The 25858-nt window shown below is 37.5% G+C and overlaps 1 protein-coding gene and 1 pseudogene across 2 annotated transcripts in view; both read left to right on the top strand.

Moving 5' to 3' along the window:
• The window catches only part of DTWD2 (DTW domain containing 2), a 161447-nt gene that overhangs the window by 72202 nt on the left and 63387 nt on the right, over positions 1–25858 (top strand). The window lies entirely within an intron of this gene.
• LOC129457960 (uncharacterized) lies at positions 17139–17299 on the top strand (annotated as a pseudogene).

The following is a 25858-nucleotide window of genomic DNA, read 5'->3' as shown; positions in this document are numbered from 1 at the left end:
AGTCTTTTTGGCACCAGGGACAGGTTCTGTGGAAGACAGTTTTTTTCATGGACTGGAGGTGGGGTGGTGGATGGTTTTGGGATGATTCAAGCATATTACATTTAATGTGCACTTTTTTTCTATTTTTATTACACTGTAATATACAATGAAACAAAGAAAGGAGACTAATTCGTGGGGATCCTAGTTTTCTACTACAGTTTCAAACAATCCATCTTCAGGTGAATGTATCTTACATGTATAAGCCTAAGATTTTATTTGAAGTGTGAAATGCCACTGTTTGTAGGACAATTTAGTTATATGAGAATAAAATTTCAAATATAGTATAAATATGAGATGATCTTTGGTTCAATATAAGCGTAGATGGTAGAAGAAAAAACAGGAATGATAAACATCGTAATGTTTAAACAGCAGTGTGGTAGACAGCTGTCATATGCATGGCTGAGTATAATCATCTTCTGGGAATTCCCTTGTTATGAACCTTATATATGATACAAATTACAGCTCAGATTGTAAATCTCCCATATTGGGAAACAATAGTCTGTGAATGTTTCTGCACACTCAGGATTTTTTGAGCATGGAACACTTGGCCCCTCCATTAAAGGATGTATGAATGGTACACATGCCTTTGAAGTTTGAGATTGTGTGTTGACCCAGAGCCATTTGTTCACATTCTAAAGGTGGTAGCCTAAAGAAGCCATTAGTTTGCATTCTAATGATAATAAAACCTGAGTCATTTGCTCATACTTCAAGGGTTTTAAAAACCTAGAGACCATTTTCTTCTCTCCACAGAAAGGATTTGTTTGCATTCTTTGTGAAGGAAAGGAGGAGCACATGTGCTGGCAGTTCCTATATGAGCTCTGCGTTTGATAATTTCAGAGTTCCTCTCCTTTGTTTCCAACTCTTGCACCAGCAGATGATGACATCTGCTTTCACTGTTTTGCACCATAGGGAATTGGGGGAACTGGCATAAGATGCTCTGTGAGTAATTAAAAGTCTGCCTCTGATGTAGAACCTGTGTTTCCTGTGAGGATGATTAAATAAATATATGTATGTGTATAATATTCAGTCTCTCTTGCAGCTAGGCATCAGACAAATGACCTCTACTTTTCAGATCAGAGCCACCTGTGAGTGAGACTTTGGCGAGTGACAGGAAGGGGCCCTATGTGAAATCTCCATTTTTGATGTGTGAGTGGTGGCAAATGTGTCTTGTTTTTGGTTATGAGAGTAGCAGCAGCAGCATAGGTTTTCCAGTGGTTGTGAGGTCACATTCCTTTTCTTTTTTTTTTTCCTGGTTGAGACAGGGTCTCACCACGTTGCCCAGGCTGGTCTTGAACCCCTGGGCTCAAGTGATCCTTGTGCCTTGGCCTCTGAAAATGCTGGGATTACAGTTGTGAGCCACTAAGCCTGGCTGAGATCACATTCTTGATGCAAGAGTGGTGTTGGCATTGGTGGCAGTAGCAGTTGCAATAAAGTTGGGTTCTTGGCATTGGATGATGGTAAAAGTAAGAAAGCATCATCTTCATCAGGCCTTCTGTGGTAGCTTTGGATATTGCTTCTGGAAGTTTAAGTTTGAGTCTGTTTCTATAATTCTCTCAATGATTTTGTGAACTGCATAATAAAGCCCTGTTCTTTTTTTTTTCTCTTGAGACAGAGTCTCACTCTGACTAACTTGTCACTAACTCTGTTGTTCAGAGAATGGTGTGAACCCAGGAGGCGGAGCTTGCAATGAGTCGAGATCGTGCCACTGCACTCTAGCCTGGGCGACAGAGCGAGACTCCTTCTCAAAAAAAAAAAAAAAACAAAAAAACTTTACTGATATAAAATGTCATCTCTTGGTGGTCAGATTATCCATTTGATGTTTCTTACCTTCTTTTATTTTCCAGACGTTTTCAGTGAGCAATGTATTACTTGTATATTTAGAAGAACAAACAAAAAGACTGAAAGGATTTAGGCTTCCTGACTTCTCTGCTGCATCTGAAAATCTAAATAATGAATGTATTAGTCCATGATATGGTTTGGCTGTGTCCCCATCCAAAATCTCATCTTGAATTGTAATCCCCATGTGTTGGGGGTGGGACCTCGTGGGAGGTGATTAGATAATGGGGGCAGTTCCCCCATGCTGTTTTTGTGATAGTGAATGAATTCTCATGAAATTGGATGGTTTTTTTTTTTTTTTTGAGTCTTTTTTTTTTTTTTTTTTTTTTTGAGACGGAGTCTTGCTCTGTCCCCCAGGCTGGGGTGCAGTGGCGCGATCTGGGCTCACTGCAACCTCCGCCTCCCGGGTTCACGCCATTCTCCTGCCTCAGCCTCCCGAGTAGCTGGGACTACAGGCGGCCGCCAACACGTCCGGCTAATTTTTTGTATTTTTCGTAGAGACGGGGTTTCACCGTGTTAGCCAGGATGGTCTCGATCTCCTGACCTCGTGATCCGCCCGCCTCAGCCTCCCAAAGCGCTGGGATTACAGTCTTGAGCCACCGTGCCCGGCCTTTTTTTGAGAGTCTTGCTCCGTTACCCAGGCTGGAGTGCAGTGGTGTGATCTCGGCTCACTACAACCTCTGCCGCCTGGGTTCAAGCGATTCTCCTGCCTCATACACTTGAGTAGCTGGGATTACAGTCACGCACCACTACTCCTGGCTAATAATTTAGTAGAGACAAGGTTTCACCATGTTTGGCACTCTGGTCTCGAACTCTTGACCTCAAGTGATCCACCCACCACGGCCTCCCAAAGTGCTGGGATTATAGGCGTGAGCCACTGTGCCCGGCCAGTTGGATGATTTTACAAGGGGTTTTTCTCCCCTTCCTTGGCACTTGTTCTCCTGCCCCATGTGAAGAAGGACGTGTTTGCTTCCCCTTCTGCCATGATTGTAAGTTTCCTAAGGCCTCCCGAGCCCTGTGGAACTATGAGTCAATTAAACCTATTTTCTTTACAAATTGCCCAGTCTTGGGTTTTTCTTCATAGCAGTGTGAGAATGGACTAATATTGTCTCTGAAATGGATTGTATTCTTGCATTTGAACATAGGTGCAGTTATTTTGATAAATCCTTAATATGACCTAAGAGTCAAAAACCTGGCTGTTTCTTTTTCCCTTCCCTATTGTTTCTTTCCATGTGTTTTATTTTAGGGGAAAGGGACCCTCATCACCTGTTAGAGCTACTCTTTTTGTAAGACGTCCTTTTGTAAAAGGTCCTTCTTATTTTCTTTCAGTTATTAAGACATGCAAGTAAAAAGATTATAGTTCCTGCACTGTCATTGTCTGGTAATAGCACATCAGCAGTTAACTTAAACCCGAATTTGAGATTTCTTCTCTATCTCAACTATCTTGCTACTTGGTTTGGTAGTCAAATTATAAGCATCTACATATAAATAATGTAATAAAACTAGGTTAGTATATTATTATATTTTTGTCAGTTTAAAATACTTTTTGTGATACCCAAGTTAGGATGAAGGGAGGAACCTCAATTTCCATAGATTTTCATGGGGTTCAGTTTTATTGATGAGTATAATTGTAATTAGTTGTAGTTCTAATGGGGTCAGAAAAAAAAGCAAGTATTCCTCTGGATCTTTCTGATCCAGAGTTAGTGACACTAGACTCTGGACACTAGAGTTAGTGACAAGTTAGTGACAAAGGCTATTTGGATTTTATTCTGAGTAATTACTGTGACTAAAATTGTATCATTTTAGATAGGTAAGGAAGCTTCCACATTAAATTGAAAGGCAAAATCATTTCTATTATGTTTCTGTTTTATTAGATTTACTTTCTTTTAATGTCTTTTTTTTTTTTTTTTTTGGGACAGATTTTCGCTTTTGTTGCCTAGGCTGCAGTGCAGTGGTGCGATCGCCACTCACTGCAACCTCCGCATCCCGGGTTCAAGCGATTCTCCTGCCTCAACCTCCCAAGTAGCTGGGATTACAGGCATGCGCCACCACGCCCAGCTAATTTTGTATTTTTATTAGAAATTGGGTTTCTTCATGTTGATCAGGCTGGTCTCGAACTCGTGACCTCATGTGATCCACCCATCTCGGCCTCCCAAAGTTCTGGGATTACAGGCATGAGCCACTGCGCCTGGCCTTAATGTCTTTTAATAGACTAGTGATGAATTATAAATCAGAGTATGGGATCTCTTTTATTTACTGCCACTAAATAACAACAAAAAAATAATCATGGACCACATATCCTTTGTTTCTGATTTTAGATAAAATGTGAGAGTAAACACTAGAAGGTGACAGGCAAATCAGACAGGCAACAGAGTTGTCATTTTTATACAGCTAACCTTTTTATCCAACAATCTTTATACTGTGGGTCTGAATGCTTCCTTGAGATATTGGTTGTCTGTGTTCCAGTTGGCTCAGATCTTCAACCAATTTCTCAAGTTTTTGAAATGTGAGTGAGTGGCTTCATTTAATGGCCTTAGTAGCTACCCTTCCCTCAACCCCAATCCCTTATTGGGAATTTACTTTCCCTTTTGTTGTATATCCAGCTTCTTTAAGAGTGCTCATTCATGTTGCATTACTGTTGTGGAGTAGTTCCTATTTGGATATCAGAACTTCCTCTTACTTTTAGAATTATCCTCCATATGCAGACACAGTGAGTCGTGATGGTAACGGACAAGGGTAACCAGAGGACTAGATCCTGAAATACCTAGAAAACCATCAGCCTCTTGCTCTTTTACTCACACACCTAGATGGAATTTTTAGTGATTAGTTGAAATTGTAGGCTTCCACTCACTACACATGGGAAGAGTTTAATTGGATTCAGTTAAATTTCAAAGATTAGGCCCGGCGTTGTGGCTCATGCCTGTAATCCCAGCACTTTGGGAGGCTGAGGCGGGTGGATCACAAGGTCAGGAGATCGAGACCATCCTGGCTAACACGGTGAAACCCCATCTCTACTAAAAATACAAAAAATTAGCCAGGCGTGGTGGCGTGCGCCTGTATTCCCAGCTGCTGGGGAGGCTGAGGCAGGAGAACGGCGTGAACCTGGGAGGTGAAGCTTTCAGTAAGCCAAGATTGCACCACTGCACTCCAGCCTGGGCGACAGAGTGAGACTGTCTCAAAAAAAAGAAAAAAGTTCAAAGACTAGCTTACATATGGGTTATTTTGGGGGCTTATCCTGGTTAGTGGGAATCCTTATTTTTATTTCTGATTTTAATGGAAAGGCTTCTAGTACCTGATCACTAAACATGATACAGGCTTTTTTTTCCATATTAAGAAAAATATATGTATTTTTTGAGACAGAGTCTCACTGTGTTGCCCAGGTCGAGTGCATTAGCCCACGTCGAGTGCAGTAGAGTGTTGCCCAGGTCGAGTGCAGTAGCCCAGGTCGAGTGTAGTAGCCCAGGTCGAGTGCAGTAGGGTCACTGCAACCCCTGCCTCCTGGGTTCAAGTGATTCTCGTGCCTCAGCCTCCTGAGTAGCTGGGATTATAGGCGTGTGCCACCACGCCCAGCTAATTTTTGTATTTTTAGTAGAGCCGGGATTCTATCATGTTTGTCTCGAACCCTGGACTCACGTGATCCACCCGCCTTAGCCTCCCAAAGTGCTGGGATTATAGGCGTGAGCCAGAAAAATTAAATTTATATTAATGTATTTTTGTTTTATAAGGATTTTTAAAAACCAGAAATGGTGATGAATTTTATAGAATGTGTATTCAGCACCCAGGATGCTAGCCAAATGGCCTTACTCCTTTGATTTAATAATTTAGTGAATTATATGAATGCTGCCTAATATTGAACTGTGCCTGCATTCCTGGAAGAAACCACCCTTACTTGTTTTATTTTACTTGTTTTAAGTGATAGAGTCCAGCTTTACTGCTTAAGCTGGAGTGCAACTGTTATCTTTTTAATGTATTGCTGGATTATCTTTGCTAATATTTTGTTTTATGTTTTGCCAATTAGACTGTAAATTCCATGAGAGCGGAATTGGTTGGTGCAAAATTAATTGCTTTTTTGCTGTTACTTTTAATGTCTTATTATATTTACTGTAGTCAAGGATTTTGCATTGTACCTGTGCTCAATAAACATTTAAATAAGTAACTAATGTAATTGATATAGGTGTGTCTTGGTTGGTTTGTGCTGCTGTAGCAGAATACCACAGACTGGGCGTTCTGGCTCACAGTTCTGGAGGCTGGGGATTCTAAAATGAAGGCACTAATAGGTTTGGTGATTCTGGTTCCAAGATGGTGTGCTTTGTCCTCAACTGGCAAAAGGTGGAAGGACAAAAAGAGAGTAGGAGAAAGAACCCACTCCTAGAGACTTTTTAATAATGATGGTTTTAATCTATTCATGACGCGGAGCTTCATGACAGAAATGCTTACATTAGACCCTACCTCATAACATTGTCACATTGGAGATTAAGTTTCCAACACATGAATTCTAGGGGACACATTTAAACCAGAGTAAGGTGAAACCACCAAGGATACAAAACTGCCCTAGGCTTTTATATATCTGATAAGAAGGCATATCTAAGGTCAGCGAGACAAAATCATAAACATAAAATACAAAGAAAAGGTCATACATTAATACATATTAATTTATTTCATTTATTTTTATTGTATGCTTTGTTTAACTTTCACTTTTTAATGCTCTTTTGCTTTTTCCCTTCTTATAAAATGAAAATACTACCAGCCTAATCAGCAGTTTTTGTTAGCTGTATTTTATCAAGTTTATTACATTATTATTTTCATATGATACAGCTTTCTTTGAAAGATTAAACAATTTTGTTTGGTTTTATAGTCATGTTTGCCAGTTATTTAAATTATGTTTAAATTGACTTATTGCTTACTACTGGTACTGTTTTCTGTAGTTTCCCAGTTTTTATGACTTCTTATGGTTATTCACTTCTTCAGTTAGCTAGACTGTGTTTTTAACACAAACTTCAGGAAGATACAAAGATTTAATTCACTTCTTGAAGTCTCATATACTTAGGAATCTTTGTTCTTGTGACCAGTGAAATACAGTTTGGTTTAGTATACGATTCTTACTTAACATCTTTTTAATTTTAAAACTCTATAGACCGTACTCACTGATGAGTCAGTTCTCCAGAGAGACAGACACACACACACACACACACACACGGGTGTGTGTGTGTGTGTGTGTGTGTGTATATATATGGTTCATGTGATTGTGGAAGCTTGATCAAAATTTGCAGAGTATACCAATAGGCTGAAGACCCAGGGAAGAGTTACTGTTTGAGTCCAAAGGTGATCTGCTGGCAGAAGTCCTTCTTGTTGAAGGAGCTCCAGGTTGGAGTACTTTCACCCTTCCCTAATGAGCCATGTCCCTGGCCCCCACCCTTCTAAGCTAGGGACAATTAGAAGAACGTTTAACCCATTTATACCTGAGGTGGCAATATTTTGAGTTTTTGCAATCAGACCTTTGGCGATGACCCTCAGCAGTAGGATATAAATAACTCCCACCTGCTTAGCATCCCAATAATGGAACGCTAGGCATAAGTGGGTTAATTAGAATGTCTTCCACTTAGTAATGAGCCCTAACTATACCTACAAACTAGTTATCAGCACTGGTTGTCGACTTTAGTTGTGGATCAAATTAAATTGCATCTTGTTGATAGCTTTGGTATGTTTAGTTTGTGTTTAGGACTTTTCTTGTTTTCAATATAGATCCATTAATTCACTGATTAATCCATACATTTACCCAATTCATTTGCAGTTCAGCTACGTTCCTTTAATGCTATAAGTTACTGGTGAATTCTACTGTTATTCTCATGGAGTTTATAGTAAGCTGGGGAAAAAGACAAAAATAAACATAATAAATAAAATATTGCCATATATATTTCAAAGGGAAGCAGCAGGGGACTGAGATGGAGAATACCTGGAGAAGAGAAGCCCTGTCAGAGGAGCTGACATTTGTTCTGAGTCTTGAAAGATGAAGCAGAATTAGCCATGAAAAAATTGAGGAAAACATTCCAGTACAGTAAAACAATAAGGGCAAAGGACCTGAAGTGAGAAAAAGCTTTGCATGTTTGAGGAACTGAATGAAGACCGGGGTGGTTGGAGCTTAGTGAGAGAGGGACAGAATGGGTCAAGATAGGCTTGTAGGGATAGGCTTGAGCCAGATGCAGAGCCTTGTGGCCTTAGTAAGAAGTTTGGATTTTTTTTTCTAAAGGTACTGTGAAGCCATGGACATTTGTTGTTTTTGCTGTCTTCTGTACAGTTCTCCCTTCCTTTGAAACATCACACTGATCTTGCTTTGGGTGGAAATCACCCCATTTTCAGTCCAAGTACTTCAGGTGGAGATTTTTAAAATCTAGGCTCTAGGCTATAGTGATTAGTTCAGAGATAGATCTGTGTCCCAAATCAAAACAATTACATTTAATCAGAGTGAATTTGGGATTTCTGTTTGAGTCAGGCTTCTGCTAGCTTACATTATGTCTCTGTGAGAGTAATTACCAAACAGTGCCCCTCTGATGGATGAATTATAGAAAGGTGTCCTCTAATGCGTAACTTGCTGAAGATGGCTTGGTGTGAAGAAAAATATGCCTCTTTCTTATAGATGCCAGAGCTGAGTGACGTGTTGGTTAGATTCAGTTCCTTTGCCCACTTGTTGTGGTACCTTGTGTGGTGCACCAAATGCACACCCACACATATGCCCCTGAGTAGGGATAGAAATTTGGAGTTGCTGATGGCCATCTTGCCACTAGTGAGAGTTGGTCTGTGAGAGCAGAGCCAAGTACAGAGATAATAGCTAGAAGGAGATTGGGTCCTATTGATATTATTTGAGTTGTTCTCCAGTTTCATCCAGGTTGTCGCAAATGGCAGAATCCTTTTTTAAGGCTGAATAATATTACATTTGTGTGTGTGTGTGTATGTGTGTGCATGTATATATACACACACACCACATTTTATCTTTTCTTCCATTGAAGGATATTTAGGTTGTTTCCATTACTTCGCTCTTGTGAATAATGCTACTGTGAACATGGGAGTGCGGATGTCTTTTCATGATTCTGTTTTCAATTCCCTTGGATATATACCCAGAAGTAGGATTGCTGGATCATATGGTAGTTCTATATTTATTTCTTTGAGGAACTTCCTTACTGTTTTCCATACACTATACCAATTTACTTTCCCACCAACAGTGTATAAGGATTCACTTTTCTCCACATCCTTGCCAACACTTGTTATCTTTTGTCTTTGCTAATAGCTATTCTAACAGACGTAAGGTGATATCTCATTGTGGTTTTGCTTTATATTTTCTTGATAATTAGAGATTACATACCGTTGACCATCTGAATTTCTTCTTTTCGGGTGCTCGAGTGGCACAATCAGTTAGTGTGTAGTACTTACATGAATTTCTTCTTTTGAGAAATGTCTGTTTAGTTCATTTGCTGATTTATTAATTGGGTTGGGTTTTTGCTATTGAGTTGTATAAGTTCCTTATGTATTTTGGAGATTGTCATGATCAGATACATGGTGCTGTGCTCGAATTTTTATGTCTCTTCAAAATTTGTATTTGAAAGCTAACCCCCGAAGGTGATGGTATTAAGAGGTGGGATCTTTGGAAGAGGTTAGGTCACGAGACCTCTGCCTTCATGAATTGGATTAGTGCCCTTATAAAAGAGGCCTGAGGAAGCTTATGTGTGCCGTCCCACATTTGAGAGCACATAGAAGGTGCCATCTCTGAGAAACAAGCCCTTACCAGACACCAGATCTGCTGGCGCCTTGATCTTGGACTTCTCAGACTCTGCTCCAGAACTGTGAACAATAAACTTCTGTTGTTTAATTACCCAGCCTAAGGTATTTTGTTATAGTAGCTTGAATGGACTGAGATGAAAATTGGTGCTAAGAAGTGGGGTGCTGTTGTAACAAATAACTAAAAATGTGGAAGCAGGTTTGGAACTGGGTAATGGGGAGAGTCTGGAAGAATTTGGCATACATGCTAGAAAAAGCCTACACTGCCACGAATGGAGCATTAAGAGCAATTGCGGTGAGGCCTCAGAAGAAGATAACTGCAGAGAAAGCCCCAGTTTTCTTAGAGGTGGCCTAAGTGGTCATGATTAAAATGTTGGTAAAAATACGGGTAGTAAATGCCATTCTGATGAGGTCTCAGATGGAAATGGGAAGATTTTATTGGAAATGAAAGGAAAGCCTATTGTTATTATAAAGTAATAAAGACCTTGGCAGAACTGTGTCATGTCCTAGTGATTTGTGGAAGGCAGTACTACTGAGCAGTGAAAAAGTATAGTTGGTGGAAAAAATCTCTAAGCAAAGTGTTGAGGGTGAGACATGACTTCTCTTAAATGCTTATAGTAAAATGCAAAAAGATAGAAACAAATTAAAGATGGAATTTATAATCAAAAGAGAAGCAGAACGTTTAAAGATTTGGAAAATTGTCACCCTGGCCATGTTTTAAAGAATGAAAAAGTGTGTTTGGGAGAGAGCACCAAGGGTATGGCTGAATGAATGTTCACATGTTATAAGGAGATCGGTATGGAGGGGCAGAAGCCAGGTGCTGTTCACCAAGACAAGGAAAGAATAACCTTGAAGTCATTTTGGAGACCACTGGGCCTGCTACTCCCATGACAAGCTTCAGTAAATGAATATCTTATGTGCAGGAGGAGAGCACAGATGGGCTGACTGGAGGGCATATTGTAGCATGCTATGGAACCAGGTCTAGTGGCATGGAGTGCTAAGTACGGGGGAATACAGTGGCTCCAGGTCTGAGGCAGGGGCATAGTGTCTCGTCATTTCAGGCAGCTCTCTGTGTTATTGTCAGCTACGTAGTCATTGGTGGCAAGAATTGTGGGAGGTCTTTGGTAGCTGTGAGGGCTGTTTGGACTCTTATCTGTGCTTGTGGATCTGGCACTGTGGCTTCAGCCCTGAAATCTGCATGTGTGCGCTTGCAGGGTCTGATTGCAGCAGTGTGCACACTGGTGGAAGCCGAACCTGTTGGCAGGGCCCTGGGGTGGTAGTGGACATGTGTGGGGTGGCTGCCCTGGTTCCCAGGGCTGCGTTGCCCATGGTGATGCTTACTAAGGTAGCTTAGGCAAGTGAAGTCTGAGAAAGTGAAAAACTGGTAGGCCCTTGATAATAAAAGCTGTCAGGGGTCTGCAGTGGCTTGGCTGGCTATTGGTTTCCTCAGTGGTGAAAGCTTCTTGAGTCCTCTGCAAAGCAGGCCTCTGAGGTTCATGATTGTGAACACTTGAGGTCCTCAGTGCTCACAGCTGTGGGGCATCTGCAGTGACCCCAAGGGCTGTTGAGTTTCTCCATGTTGAAAGGTGTTACAGTCTTTTGCTGAGAAGGCCACAACCTGCCATGTGGTTGATGCCAGTAGGCCACACACTTCTTTGTTCCTAGCTGTTTCCAGGTGACTCAGCTATGCGGGTCTCCCCATTGATCCGGGCGGAGTATAACTGAAGCAGAACCCTAAAAGGATGGAGAAACTGGTGCTTACCTTAGTCTTTTCTCTTGTGAAGGGAACTTGGGTCAGGGAGTTTCCTTGTATTGCTAAACACTGTTGGCTTCATTCAGGAGAAATGAGACTGTTTTTACCATCTTTGGGCAGTTATTTTTGGGCTTTTGCTCTACTGTGTTGCTGCAGCTCCTTAACTCCTGAGCTCTTTTAGAGCTATTTTCGTTTATGGATAATAGTTTTTTGTGGGTTGGGATCTCCTGCTTTGCCTTCTCACTGATGTTGTTCCTGATGAATTGTGTTTTAGCTTAAGTGATTTGAGTTTAATTTTTCATCACCTGCAACTGAAATGTTTTAACCAGAAGGGTGGTGCAGTCTTCATATTACGTTTTCTTCTCTATTACTTTTGTTCATTTTGATGAGTATCAGTGAGTTGGGTTTTTTTTTTTTTGGTGGTGGTGGTGTGGGGTGCATTTGTTTTGTCGGTTTCCCTAGAAGTTGGTTTATCTTGCGTTCATAATTCAGTCTCTACAAATTTGAATTTACTCATTTGTTATTTATTCTAGGCTATATAAGACATGGTTTGACATTAGAAGATATACGTTTGAAATCTGTTTTCTTAATTACTAGCTCTTTGACTAACACAACTCATTTAATTTCTCTGAGCCATAGTTTACCCAGAAATGCAATGAAGCTTGGGTTTTTTGTTTTTGTTTTTGGCACTCATTGATGGATCTAGGGTGTTAGATACACTGGCTGCCAGCTATTTTAGCTCCAAGCCAGGCGTATATGAGGCAAAATGAAAATCCAGGGAACTCACCCATATCACTCCTTGGTCCTGAGGATCCTGAGGTCCCTATGCAGGTCTTCTTTCTTCTCGTCACTTTTCAGTCTTTTCATGTCTTTTTTTTATGTAATATCCAGAGTTTTTTGTTGTACTTAGGAGGAAAAACAGGGAAAACTACATCTGTTTCATCTTCATGGACACAGAAGTCCTGAGCTCATTTTTAATAAACATGAAATTAAAGAATTTTAGAGGTGCAAGGCATCTTCATCTTCAAGGCAAGTTTATATGGTCCAGTGATGGTTAGTTTTATGTGTCCACTTGAGTGAGCCACTGGATGCCCAAATATTTGTTTAAAGATTATTCTGAGTGTTTCTCCAAGTATTTTGTAGGAGATTAACATTTTTATTGATAGAGTAAAGCAGATTGTCTGCCATAATATATGTGGGCTTTATCTAGTCAGTTGAAGGCTTGAATAGAACATAAAGACCGACCTTCCCCTGAGTAAGAGAAGAATTCTCCAGCAGACTGCCTTTGGACTTTATCTGTGCCACTGACTCCTGGGTGGCCTTTGGACTTTTTTTTTTTTTTTTTGATATGGAGTCTTGCTGTTGCCCAGGCTGAGTGCAGTGGCACAATCTTGGCTCACGGCAGTCTTTACCTCTCAGGTTCAAGTGATTATCCTGCCTCAGCCTCCCGAGTAGCTGGGATTGCAGGCATGTGCCACCATACCTGGCTAATTTTTGTGTTTTTCTTAGAGATGGAGTTTCACCATGTTGGCCCAGCTGGTCTTGAACTGCTGACCTCAAGTGATCCGCCCACCTTGGCCTCCCAAAGTGCTGGGTTTAGAGGTGTGAGCCACCATGCCCAGCCTCTTGGGTCTTGAACCTCCTGGCTCACACTGCAGATTTGGGCTGGTCATCCTCCATAATTATGTGTCAATTCCTTGTAAGAAATCTCTTTCTCTCTCTATATATATATATCCTAATAGTTCTGTTTCTGGGGAGAACCCTGACTAATACAAGTCTAAAATAACCACTTGAAATGTTGAGCAAAAGTTAATCCCAGTGCAGTTAAATGAATTCCTAAATTAGGGTCAGCTAGTTAATGGCAAAGCTATATTTGAACGGAGAAGTGGGGAAACTTTCTAATTCGTAGGAAATGATGTAACATACTGCATGGTCCATTTGATGTGAGTACCTTTAAGCATAGTTTCTATTGGAGCATGGTTCTGTGGATTATCATTTAAAGTAAACAGGAAAATTTCCAGGTGAAGAAATGTTGGCATAATTTGTCATCATATTCCCAGTCTCATTTTCTTTGCCTTTGGAAAGCCTGATAATTGTAATTTGTCCCTCTCATTCAGTGTTTAATTACCTTTTCTTTCCATAAAGTCTACTAAAAATGTGATGTAACATTGCCTTATATTTATTTTGGGACTCTAATTCTTTTTCCATTTTTTTAATCCACATGCAATAAACTGCACGTTTAAAGTGTACAGTTTGCTGAGTTTTGACATACATACGCACTTGTAAAACCATTAATGCAGTCAAGATAATGAAGGTATCTGTTGCTCCCTAAATGATTATCAAGGGATTATCCCTTCGGTAATCTTTTCTTCCTACCCTTTCCCTATCTTTAGGCAACCATGATCTTATGTCACTATCGATTAGTTTGAATTTTATAGACTTTTATATAAATATAATTATAGATTATGTATTCTTAATAGCTTCATTTTATTAAGCATAATTATTGGACAATTAATTTTTGTTGTGTGTATCAGAAATTCATTGTTTTTATTGCTTAATAGTATTCCATTGTTTGCATATTCTACAATTTGTTTATCTGGGCATCTGCAAATGACCGTTTGGGTTGTTTTCTATTTTTGGCTGTTACAAATGAAATGGTTATTCACGTTCATATACAAGTATTTGTGTGGACGCATGCTTTCTTTTTTTATGGATAACTACCCAGGTGTAGAACGGCTGAATTCTATGGTAGGTGCATTTTAAACTTTAACAAACCAAACTGTTTTCCAAAATGGCTGTAGTATTTAACATTTTACACTTCTACCAGTAGTTTATGAGAAATCTTGTTTCTTCTTATCTCCAACAACACTTGGTATGGGGGGGTCGTTGAAATTTTTGCTATTCTGATTGTTGAGTAGAGATATCTCATTGTGGTTTTAATTTGCATTTGCTATTGACTAATGATGTGGAACATCTTTTCATGCGCTTATTTGTCATCTTTGGTGAAGTGTACATTCACATCTTTTGCTCATTTTTATATTGTTTTGTTTTCTTGTTAATGAGCCTGAGAGTTCTTTACATATTCTGGATACAAGTTTTCAGTATATGATTTGCAAATGTTTTCTCCTAGTCTGTCTTCCTATCCTCTAAGCAGTCTCTTGAGATGTGCAGAATTTCTTAATTTTGATGAAATTCAGTTAATCAATTTAAAAAGTCATATACATGATTTAAAAAAATAAGGAATCTACCAGATTAGTTAGTTCATTTTACTTTTATGCGTGAAGGGTGGGAAGAGATAAAATTTTAAAAACTTTCTGGTTAGCAAAGCCATATCTATAAAAAAAATAGTTACCCAAAGACAGATATTTTTATCTTTAGAAATAGAAATGTCATTAAAATAGTCTTACCAGGGCAATCGCTTTTGAAATGAGACAACCAATTAAAAAACCAGAGTTTTTTAGATATGGGTTAGAATCACAGGACGTAGTAAGATTCTTTGAATCCAGATGGCTTGAGAAACAACATTTGTAAGAAATGCTTTATCATAGAAAATAGAGCAGGATGATTAGAGTTATAACTTTACACACAGCTTCTATACTAGACTTATGATGTTGTGAATGCTTTCAGTTTTATATCTTATCAGGACAGGCCCTCTTACTCAGAATGTTCTATGCTCTGCAGCTGCAGGGGAGAGAGCAGGAGCATCTCTCCTCATCTTTCTGAGACTCCTTTCTGAATTCCTAATTAGCAATTCCTCCAGTTGCTAATTAGGAGGGCCTGTGTTCTCAAAGCTAAACTGGAAATTCCATTAGTTATTTCTTCCTTGGAGAAAGGAGCATTAAATATTTACAATGTGAAATAAAAGAGAAAATATATTTTAGCAAATCAAATGTGGGTAATGTAGTGTTTTATTTTTAAAACATATGCTTATGCATATACATTAATATAACACACACACATACCCACACATACACATACATATGCAGTTGTTAGCAGAGGTTGCTCTATCTTTTGAGATTTAAATAAAATTGTGTCAAGGTTTTTATCAAATATGCTTTGGAAGTTTCTTGGAAAAATGTTAGGGTCACCTCTTTCTTGGAGTTCTTATGCTGCTAAACTCTTACCTTCCCTGAATGTTCTCTGTTCTCTGCTTCCTGCCTATTCAGAGTTGAAATGTAGCTCCTTGGCTACAGTTTACCCAGTGTCACTCTCACAAAGCCTTTGTTTGTATATGCAGACTTTAGTGAATGTTGTAGTAGCCAAAGTGGTGAGGAGAGGGTTGTAACAAGGTGAACTATTCAAAATTGAATGTTTAATAACCCTGTTCTTTATCCACATGCTACCAGTTCTTGTTTCTTGCCATATTCGCTTTTTCTCTGCATGTGTGTTTCTTCTATCAATTTCTTATTTTATTTTCTTTTGCTTCTTAACTTGCCACTATTTCCAAATTCAGGAGAGATACTACTGGTCTTTGATTATCTGTCTATATACCCGTCTTATGTAAGGAATTTTTCTAAACACAGGCAGAAACCTTAATGTCAGTCGATTAAAAAACAGACAAAAAATGTTTTATTCCTGCTACATAAACATGTGTGTGCATGCACATGTTATACAAAAAATGGTGCCATTCTTACACATATTGTTCAGGAACTTGCTTTTTATTTTTATACTATGTCATGGATATTTTTCTATGTCAGTCCAGTATATAAGTATGATAATACACTTAGCTATTCTTTTTATTAGACACTGAGGATGTTATTGGTATATATTAGTGAATATCTTTGAAAACATTAACTTTTTGAACATGTGGGTATTTTTATTAGATTTCTAGAAGTGAATTTTGGGTTAAAAGGTGTGTGTATTTTATATCTTGAAGGATTCTGCGAGGTCAGTGTCCACTAACAGTCTGTGACAGCATAGGTGGTCTCATAATCTCAATAGCCCTGGGTATTTATTATTATTGTAAATTTTGTGAAGTGGTATCTGATCATTGTTTTAAATGTCTTTCTAATTGAATCACCAATCTTGGTGTAACCCTAAATTTAGTACAGACACTATAGTGTACATTAAAAATGTTGGTTATAATCCTAATTAAGGAAATACAGAGCTTTTGATCCTCTATCCTTTTGACATAAATTCATACTAATATATATGTAAAATTCTCTGATATGAATGCTCTACTTTTAGGGATAACTATTATTTCTTTTTAACTGTATTTCATTTGATTGAATTTCAAATATATATAAGTAGACAAGATTATGATGATGATCAAGATGGTAGAGATTTTATTATTTCCTTTTTGTTGCCCCTTGTAACATTTTTTCTTTTACATTTCCAGGAAATTCAATTTTATTTTTAATGGGATTTCATCTTCATAATGACAGAACATAATGTTTGTAATACTTAATGAGCTTTTAAAGAACATATGTGGGTGGTAAGAATCTGCTTAACATGTTAGCTAGATATTTAGAGATCCCAGTATTCTCCTTGAAAATTCTGCTTGGCTTCTGGAGACTGGATCATACTTGTAATAGTATTTTGAAGCCAGCTTCAAGCATAATTTAATTTTCACTTTGTGCAGTTGGAATATTTTCAGCTCTTTAACACTCATTAATATTCCCACTGGATTATAGTTTTGATATTTCAAGAAAAAGCAGAAGTGGAACTATGTGAAGAAGGTTATTTATTACTTCTTAGCTAATAAGGTGTACCTTCTCCATTTGTCTCTCATAATTTCTGCATCGCTTCTCGGCCTTTTGGCTAAGATCAAGTGTAATTTCTGTCCCTGTCTCTTTAGACAAAGAAATAGCAATATTTTTTGTACTTAGGAAAACACATTGATAATGCTTAACATTTGTGTAGCAGTTTATAGTTTTCCCAGCTGTTCAATGTTTATCTTCTTTCCCAGAAAAACCTTGTAGGCAATATTGTCACTATGTTAGAGGCATACTGAGTTAATTTTTTTTTTTTTTTACCATTTTAGCACAATGAGTATTAATAAACAAATTTTTGGTGAAAAATGTGGAATTTTAGGATATATTATTTTCAATGGGACTGTAATTTTCAATATCATTTTAATGACTAAGTTAAAAACATAGAAATTTACTAGTACTAAAATCTGGTTTTAGTTATGATGTGATACAACATAGATATACCCAAAGGAGGTAATATGATGTCAGATATTTTTAAAGATCTATTTATTTATGTGGTATAAACTATGTGGTATAAAAGGATATTAATAACATTGTAATGATTCATAAGCTTAGAGCATCTGGTCCTTTGATATCATTAGCAGCTTTGCATATAGTCCACAGCTCAAGATCCATATGGCAACCATTTGTGTATACATTGTAGAAGATATCTCAAAAATTGCTATATGAGTTCCAGTAGTTATTAAGAACACTGTAAATAATATGATGATTACCATAGAGAGTAACAGGCTTACTTTTTCCAAATGGGTGTTTGCAGGGGTGGTTGTAATTGAAAAAATGTCTTTCATGCTTTTACTGTTTACATTGATCAGAAACTTTAAAAACATATGTATTTTCTAAGTGTAAAGAAAACCCACTGAGATAATTATGTTGAAGAATAATTATGATAAATGTATGGATATAACTAAGTTTAACTGTAAAGATTCTCTTATCTGAAGATACAATTATTTGATTTACAGAAATCTGGGTACTTTTACCAGTTTGTGATATATTATTTGATCTATTTTAAAGTATAAATAGATTATGGTTGTTATATATTCATGTGCACTATAATTTTAGCTATACATTTCCACAGATGTACCTACTTATATTTTACTCATTCTATACATATTTATTGAGTTTCTACTATGTTTCAGGTACTATTTAACACCAAGGACTTATTTTTTTCTTTTTGGCTTTGAACATTTGATAACTGATATTTCAAGTAGCACGTTTGTAGCTTTCCACTATTCAGTACTTCAGTTTAAATAATTATATTTTCATAACTTATTTTGTTTCTCAGTATCACTAGATATAGTGATATGTGTTGATATAAGGTGAGAGAAGGGATTGTTATGTGATTATATAGACACATTATTAGAATATGTTTAATGGTAAATTGTTCAAAATACTTAATAAAAGATAAGTATGAATTATTAAAAAGAATTGGAGGTTATAGTCAATCAAATGATTTAATTACGAGTTTAGCTTGGGTTAAAAATAAACATTTCTGAGCCAGATGTAGTGGCTTGTGCCTGAAATCTCAGCTACATGGCAGGCTGAGGCAAGAGGATTGCTTGGGCCTGGGAGTTCAAGATCAGCCTGAGCAACATAGTGAGACCACCATTTCTTTAAAAAATAAAAAAATTGCCAATTAAGTAATTTTAATCTTTTGATAATCTGAGGAAATAATCTACTTTATGGATAGTTAGGACACATTTAATTATTATTTTAATTTTTATTGACAGGTCTCAGATTTAACTTGTAGCCCCTGGTAACACTTACTAGATACTTTCTTAGCTGGATATGAGATTATCTTTTTCCTTTAAGCCCATGTGGTATACTCTAATATACTCTAATATATATGATATTTTCTTAAACTACATGAAAGTTGTGACTTAGGCAAGATAGCAAGCTTTAGAAAAAGAATCATCAGAGAGGCATTCTGGTATCTGTTTTAATTTGATTTTCAGTAGAGAAGATCAGATTTTAAAAAATGAAATTAGAGATTGTGAAACTGTATTGTCTGGTTTTTCTCAAATTTGATTGTTTCAGTGCTGCTTCATTGTTTTTATTATGTTTGTTGAATCCCTGGATTATCAGGCATACTTACTGTGCAATGTAAGTACTTACGTGTGTTCAGAGTTCTCCCCTCCCCTTTTCTACTATTTAGAATATTATCATGTAAAGGGAAATCATAGGGTGTTGATTGTCTTGTGACTACCAAAAAATACAGGTAAAATATCTTAGATAAAATATATAAACTGAGTGGTATTAGAAGTTCTAAAAATCTTTGTGATAAGTAATTATAAATGTAATTATATTCACATATTTTATAATATAGCTGAATCTTTGCAGAATGTAAAATATATGTGAATACATAAATATTTGGGTATTGCTAATTATTCTGATAATCATTATCACTGAGTACCTCCACTAAAAGTAGAGCAGGAAATATGATTTTGAGTCATTTTTTCTTTTTTTTTTTTTTTTTTTTTTTTTGAGATGGAGTCTCGCGCTCTGTTGCCCAGGCTGGAGGGCAGTGGCGTGATCTCAGGTCACTGCAAGCTCCACCTCCCGGGTTCACCCCATTCTCCTGCCTCAGCCTCCCGAGTAGCTGGGACTACGACATCCGCCACCATGCCTGGCTAATTTTTTGTATTTTTAGTAAGACGGGGTTTCACCATGTTAGCCAGGATGGTCTCGATGTCCTGACCTCGTGATCTGCCCATCTCGGCCTCCCAAAGTGCTAGGATTACAGGTGTGAGCCACCGCGCCTGGCCCTTGATTTTGAGTCATTTTTTCGTCACTGGTTTTAGTTTAATCTATTAACTCTGTCATCCAGTCTATCTTAAGACAAAATACTTTATCTTTTTTATATATCAGGATTATGACTATAGTTTTAGATACTTTTTTTCTATAAAATGAGTGCTCTTTTATTTAGCTCACTGCCACAACTTTACACTTCTTTTCTTCATTCCTGTACCATCTCTGTTAACTTGCCTGCAGGTTTGTAGCATTATTGTGTTTACATCTACTTATTTAGGGATGTTTACATGACAAATAGCTTTTTAGAAAATATTTGCATTTAATGTAATTAAGGGAAAAAGTTTCTAAAAATATTAAGCTACCAAGTTATTAACACTATTCATATCAACACTGTCTGTAATAACCCCAGTTCCTGTCAACAACAGAATGAACAAATGGTGGTATATGTAATGGAATGCTCTACAGCAGTAAAAACTAAACTGCAGATAACAACATGAATGAATTACATAAACATAATGTTGGCGAAAGAAGCCAGACATAAAGAAGTATGACTTGGCTGTCCATGGTGGCTTATGCCTGTAATCCCAGCACTTTGGGAGGACGAGGTGGGCAGATCAATTTGGGTCAGGGATTTGAGACCAGATAACTTGGTCAACATAGTGAAATCCCCTCTCTACCAAAAATATAAAAAATTTCAGGGTGTGGTGATGTGCACCTGTAATCCCAGCTACTTGGGAGGCTGAAGCAGGAGAATCGCTCGAACCCGAGAGGTGGAGGTTGCAGTGAGCCGAGATCATGCCACTGCACTCAAGCCTGGGCAACAGAGTGAGACTCCGTCTCAAAAAAAAGAAAGAAAAAAAGAAGTATGACTTATATGATTCAATGATTCAATTTATGTAAAGTTTAAAACTGACGAAACTATGGTTTTGGATGTCAAGGTAGTATCTTTTGCAGGGAGGGCATAATGACAGGAATGGAGTATGAGGAGGTCTGTGGATTGTGGTTATATTTTGCTTCTTGACTTGGGTACTAGTTACACAAGTGTGTTGGTTTTGTAGATTCATGGAGCTGTACAGTTATGATTCCGGCACTTTGGTATATATATTAGACTTCCAGAAAAAGCTTATGTATGCAGTCAGTGCTTGTTATTTGTGATAGTTAGGTTCTAGAAAGTTTCTCTGAACACTGAGTTAGTGAATACTGAACCATTGTCCCTAGGGAAAATACAGGAGTAGGTTCCTACTAGCCTTTGATCGCATTTTAGTTAACCAAGCAGTACAACATGGCCTTGTTTTACATGTGTTTCTGTTTACATACACTGTATTTCATAAATATCATTGATTCATTAACATTGAACTTATGCCCAGTAGCACTATAACTCATGTCTGAATTAAGCTTATCTGACATGTGTTTCTTCATGAGACACATCACAGTCTTCTTGAGCTCAGGAATTCAAGACAGCAGTTCAGTGCTACAAGTTGGGGGCCACGTAGTGAAATTGCCAACAAAAAGCACAACAGTACAAAAATGTGGCACTAAATAGACTGTGAAAAAGACCCATATTTACAGTATGAGAGCTGAAACAAGACACAGCATCACTGAATTCTACCTCAGCTAGGAATGTGTGCATTGGGCAACTCTAAATTTTTGCTGTTCTGTGCTTGTGCATGTTGGGGTTATATGTAAATTTTAGTAAGCAGGCGATTTCACAGATATAGAATTGGCAAATAATATCTAAATACATACCTGCCAGTACCTGAGTAAATATTTACTTCTCAATCAAGTGTGCAAGTAGGCTAAGGATAACCTTTTTCCTCTTAAACTAAATGTTTTAATAACAATTTTTTTGTAATTAAAATTAGAGCAGTTCTAGGGTGCCAATTTTGTAAATTTTTTGTACCATACTGTAGATTTTCGTAACTGTTTTGATGCCAAGCTTTATTAGATTTTAAAATTTATCTTCTCATTCTCATTTTTTTTTTTTTTGAGATGGAGTCTCACTTTGTTGCCCAGGCTGGAGTGCAGTGGTATAATGTCAGCTCACTGCAACCTCCACCTCCCAGGTTCAAGCGGTTCTCCTGCCTCAGCCTCCTGAGAAGTTGAGATTACAGGCACCTGCCACCATGCCCGGCTAATTTTTTTTTTTTTTTTCAGTAGCGACGGGGTTTCACCATGTTGGCCAGGCTGGTCTTGAACTCCCAACCTCAAGTGATCTGTCTACCTCAGCCTCCCAAAGTGCTGGGATTACAGGCGTGAGCCACTGCGCTCAGCCATAAAATTTATCTTCTCATTCTTTGCTGATCAGGGATTCATTGTAATGTTGTACATTAATTTTCTTGTTTTTGCCCAATAGCAAGTGACCATTAAATGGTTACATATCAAGTGGGTAATATAATTTCTTCAGAATAAAATTGTATCAAACTTTACCTAGAAGACTTCAAATGTACCAGTATAAAAGACTGGGATTAATATTTAATTTTTCGGCTGGGCGTGGTGGCTCATGCCTGTAATCCCAGGACTTTGGGAGGTCAAGGCAGGTGGATTATTTGAGTCCAGTGGTTTGAGACCAGCTTGGGCAACACGGCAAAAACTCATCTGTACTAAAAGTTTAAAAAATTAGCTGGACATGGTGGCACATGCCTGTGGTCCCAGCTACTTGGGAAGCTGAGGTGGGAGGATCACCTGAGCTCAGGAAGTCAAGGCTGAGCCATGATTGTGACACTGCACTCCACCCTGGGCGTGGGAGTGAGACCCTGTCTCAAAAAAAAAGAAATGATTTAATTTTCAAATATTAATTTTACTCTGAGGTTATATGCAGTGGTACCTATTTCAAAAATAATATTACGTTGTACATTTGTTTTACACAAAGATTCCTTTGAATTACTTTTAATTTAATTTTCCGAAAGGAACAGGAGATACGCCATTTTACATCAGGTCTGTCCAGTGGTTTGTATGGTCTGTATTGTTTTTAACACTGATGTGTGGCTATTGTTGCAGTTATCTATTGCTGCATTTGCACACAATAATTGACATAGCAGGTTGGAGGCTACTCTCCTTGGAAACATGCTTAGAAGGATGACCTTTGTCTGGGATCTGAGAATGTGAATGGTAAAATTTCCTACACTGATACAAAGCTTTTCCTAAGTGATAGGAGTGGCTCACTGTGCCTAAACTATTTGTGCAAAGAATTATGTATATGAACACCAGTTTTCTTCTGGGAGTCTGAAATTTTGATACAAGCCAGGCAGAGGGTGCCTAGGTGACTAACCTCCAGTAAACCTCAAATTAGAGACACTATGTCTCTAATGAGCTTCTTCAGTAGATAACACTTCACACATGTTAAAATTCAGTACTAGAAGATTTAAGTAAATACATCTTACGTGATTTCACTGGGAGAAGACACTTGGAAACCTGTGCTTGGTTTCCTCTGAGCTGTGTCCCATGTGTGTTTTCTTCTGGCTGATTTTGCTTTGTATTCTTTCACTGTAATAAATATTAACCATGAGTTCCACTATATACTGAGTTCTGTGAGTCCCAGAGAATCACTAAACCTGACTGTGGTCTTGGGTCCCCCGAAATATTGCATAACAAACTCCCACAAAATGTTGTCTTAAAGCAACAACCATTTAATTGTATCTTATGAATTTGTTAAGAGTTTAGTCATGGTTTGATCTGGTGTCCATAGAGGTTACTTGGTGGTTTTCGTCTAATGGTTAGACTGGGCAAGAGAATCCAAGACAGCTTTAGGCACATACCTGGCACTTTGGCAGGGATGGGTGAAAGGTTGTACTCAGCTGGGGTCGTTAACTGGAATGCCTACATGTGGCCTCTCCAGTATTGGAGCCCTGAAATGCCATTTAAGAAATCAGATTACCCTGACTAGGCAGATCATTTGTTCAATAATCTTATACTTCTGAATAGCTCATATTTTTATTCTTAGCTGTATTAATTGATGTAATGAACTCCCTATTTGGCCACATATTTTATAAATATTTTAAGTTAGTTTTTAGAATTTTTCCCTTAACCATCTTTTTCAAGTGTTAAGGAATTTCTTTTTCATTCCTTGAATAATTCTGTGCTCATGTTATCTATACCTTCTCTGGTTTTATTAACATGTAACGTCTTTTTTTGGCTCTTACGTTTCTAAGAGAATTAATTTTTTCTTTTCTATCCTCAGAGAGTGTGTGTTCTAGTTGTTTTTATCTTAACCTTTTTCGGACTCATGTTTTTCATTTGCAAATGAAAAATCTGACCTACATGTAGTATTTATTACAGGCTTGGATGTACTGTAATTTTTATTCTCCAGAAGAACTATGGAAGCATGAATTCTGTTTGTAGAAAATATTATTGCTTTTTATTACTGGAAATCTTAATATGGAAAGTTTGCATCCTGTGATTAGAAATGTTTCTTGTTTATTCACTGGTTTGTAGTTCCTAAGAGCCCTTGGAGCCTTCTTTATGAATAACATGAAAAATCCTTGAATCCTGTCAGTGGCTGTTTCACATTTTAGCTCATAGTTTGATAATTTTACATTTGAGTATGTTCAGAACTCCTGAGTGAATGTTATTCAACCATTTTTTTTATATTCAGTAATCATGTTTATTTTTGGGTATTGATAGCAGTAAATGACATCTTCATGGGATATTACTGCATATTAGAAAAGAAAATAGTTTTGTATGAATTATATAATTTTATTCCTTAAACAAATTGTAAGGTGGTTTGAATGAGTATTATTAATGGTTCCATGTTATATGAGGAACTGAGGCTTGGTGGTGTAGTGAAAAATAGGGATATATAATAGTTCTATCCTTCTACATGTGGATATCCAGTTTTCCCATTACCATTTATTAAAGAGACTGCCCTCTCCCCAGTGTATGTTTTTGGTGCCTTTGTTGAAAAGGAGTTGTATGTAAGTAAGTGTGTGGACATATTTCTGGGTACTGTATTCTGTTCCACTGGTCTATGTGTCCTTTTATGCTAGTGCCATACTATTTTGGTTGCTGTAGCTTTATAGTGTAATTTGGAATCAGATAATGTGATGCCTTCAGCTTTGTTCTTTTTGCTCAGAATTGCTTTAGCTAGTCAGCATCTTTTGCGGTTCCATATGAATTGCAGGATTGATTTCCTTTTTCTGTTTCTATGAAGAATGTCGTTAGTATTTGGTAAGGATTGCATTGAATCTGAAGATTGCTTAGGGCAGTATGATCATTTTGACAATACTAATTCTTCCAATCCATGAGCATGGGATATCTTTCCATTTTTTTGTATGCCCTCTTCAATGACTTTCCTCAGTGATTTACAGGTTTCCTTATATAGATCTGTAACATCCTTGATGTAATTTGTTCATCGATGTTTTTTTCTTTGTAGCTATTATAAATGGCATTGCTTTCTTGATTTTTTCAGGTTGATCACTGCTAGTGTATGGAAATGCTGATCATTTTTGCTTGTTGATTTTGTACCCATCTTGCAACTTTACTTAATGTATCAATTCTAAGTGTTTTCTGTGGAGTCTTTAGATTTTTCTTAAATATAAGGACATGTAGTCTTGCAAACAAGGCTAATTTGACTTGACTTTTTCCTTTCCAGTTTGGATGTTCTTTATTTCTTCCTTTGCCTAATTGTTCTGGCCAGGACTTTCAGTACTATGTTGCATAACAGTGGTGAAAATGTGCTTTCTTGTCTTGTTCCAGTTCTTACTGGAAGGGCTTTCAGTTGTCCCCCATTCAGTGCGATAATAGCTGTGGTTTTGTGATGTATGGCCCTTATCATGTTGAGGTATGTTTTTTCTATACCAGGTGTTTTGAGGGTTTTTATCATGAAAGGATGTTGAATTTTGTTGAAATCTTTTTTAGCATCTGTTGAAACATAATGTGATGTATTATGTTTGTTGATTTGCATATGTTGAACATGCTTGTATTCCTTGGATGAATCCCACTTGCTCATGGTAAATGGTCTTTTTAATGTGTTGTTAAATTCTGTTTGCTAGTATTTTGTTGAGAC

The sequence above is a fragment of the Symphalangus syndactylus genome, chromosome 11 (genome assembly GCF_028878055.3).
Source record: "Symphalangus syndactylus isolate Jambi chromosome 11, NHGRI_mSymSyn1-v2.1_pri, whole genome shotgun sequence".
Classification (NCBI taxonomy): domain Eukaryota; kingdom Metazoa; phylum Chordata; class Mammalia; order Primates; family Hylobatidae; genus Symphalangus; species Symphalangus syndactylus.
This window is presented reverse-complemented; position numbering and strand designations above follow the sequence as displayed.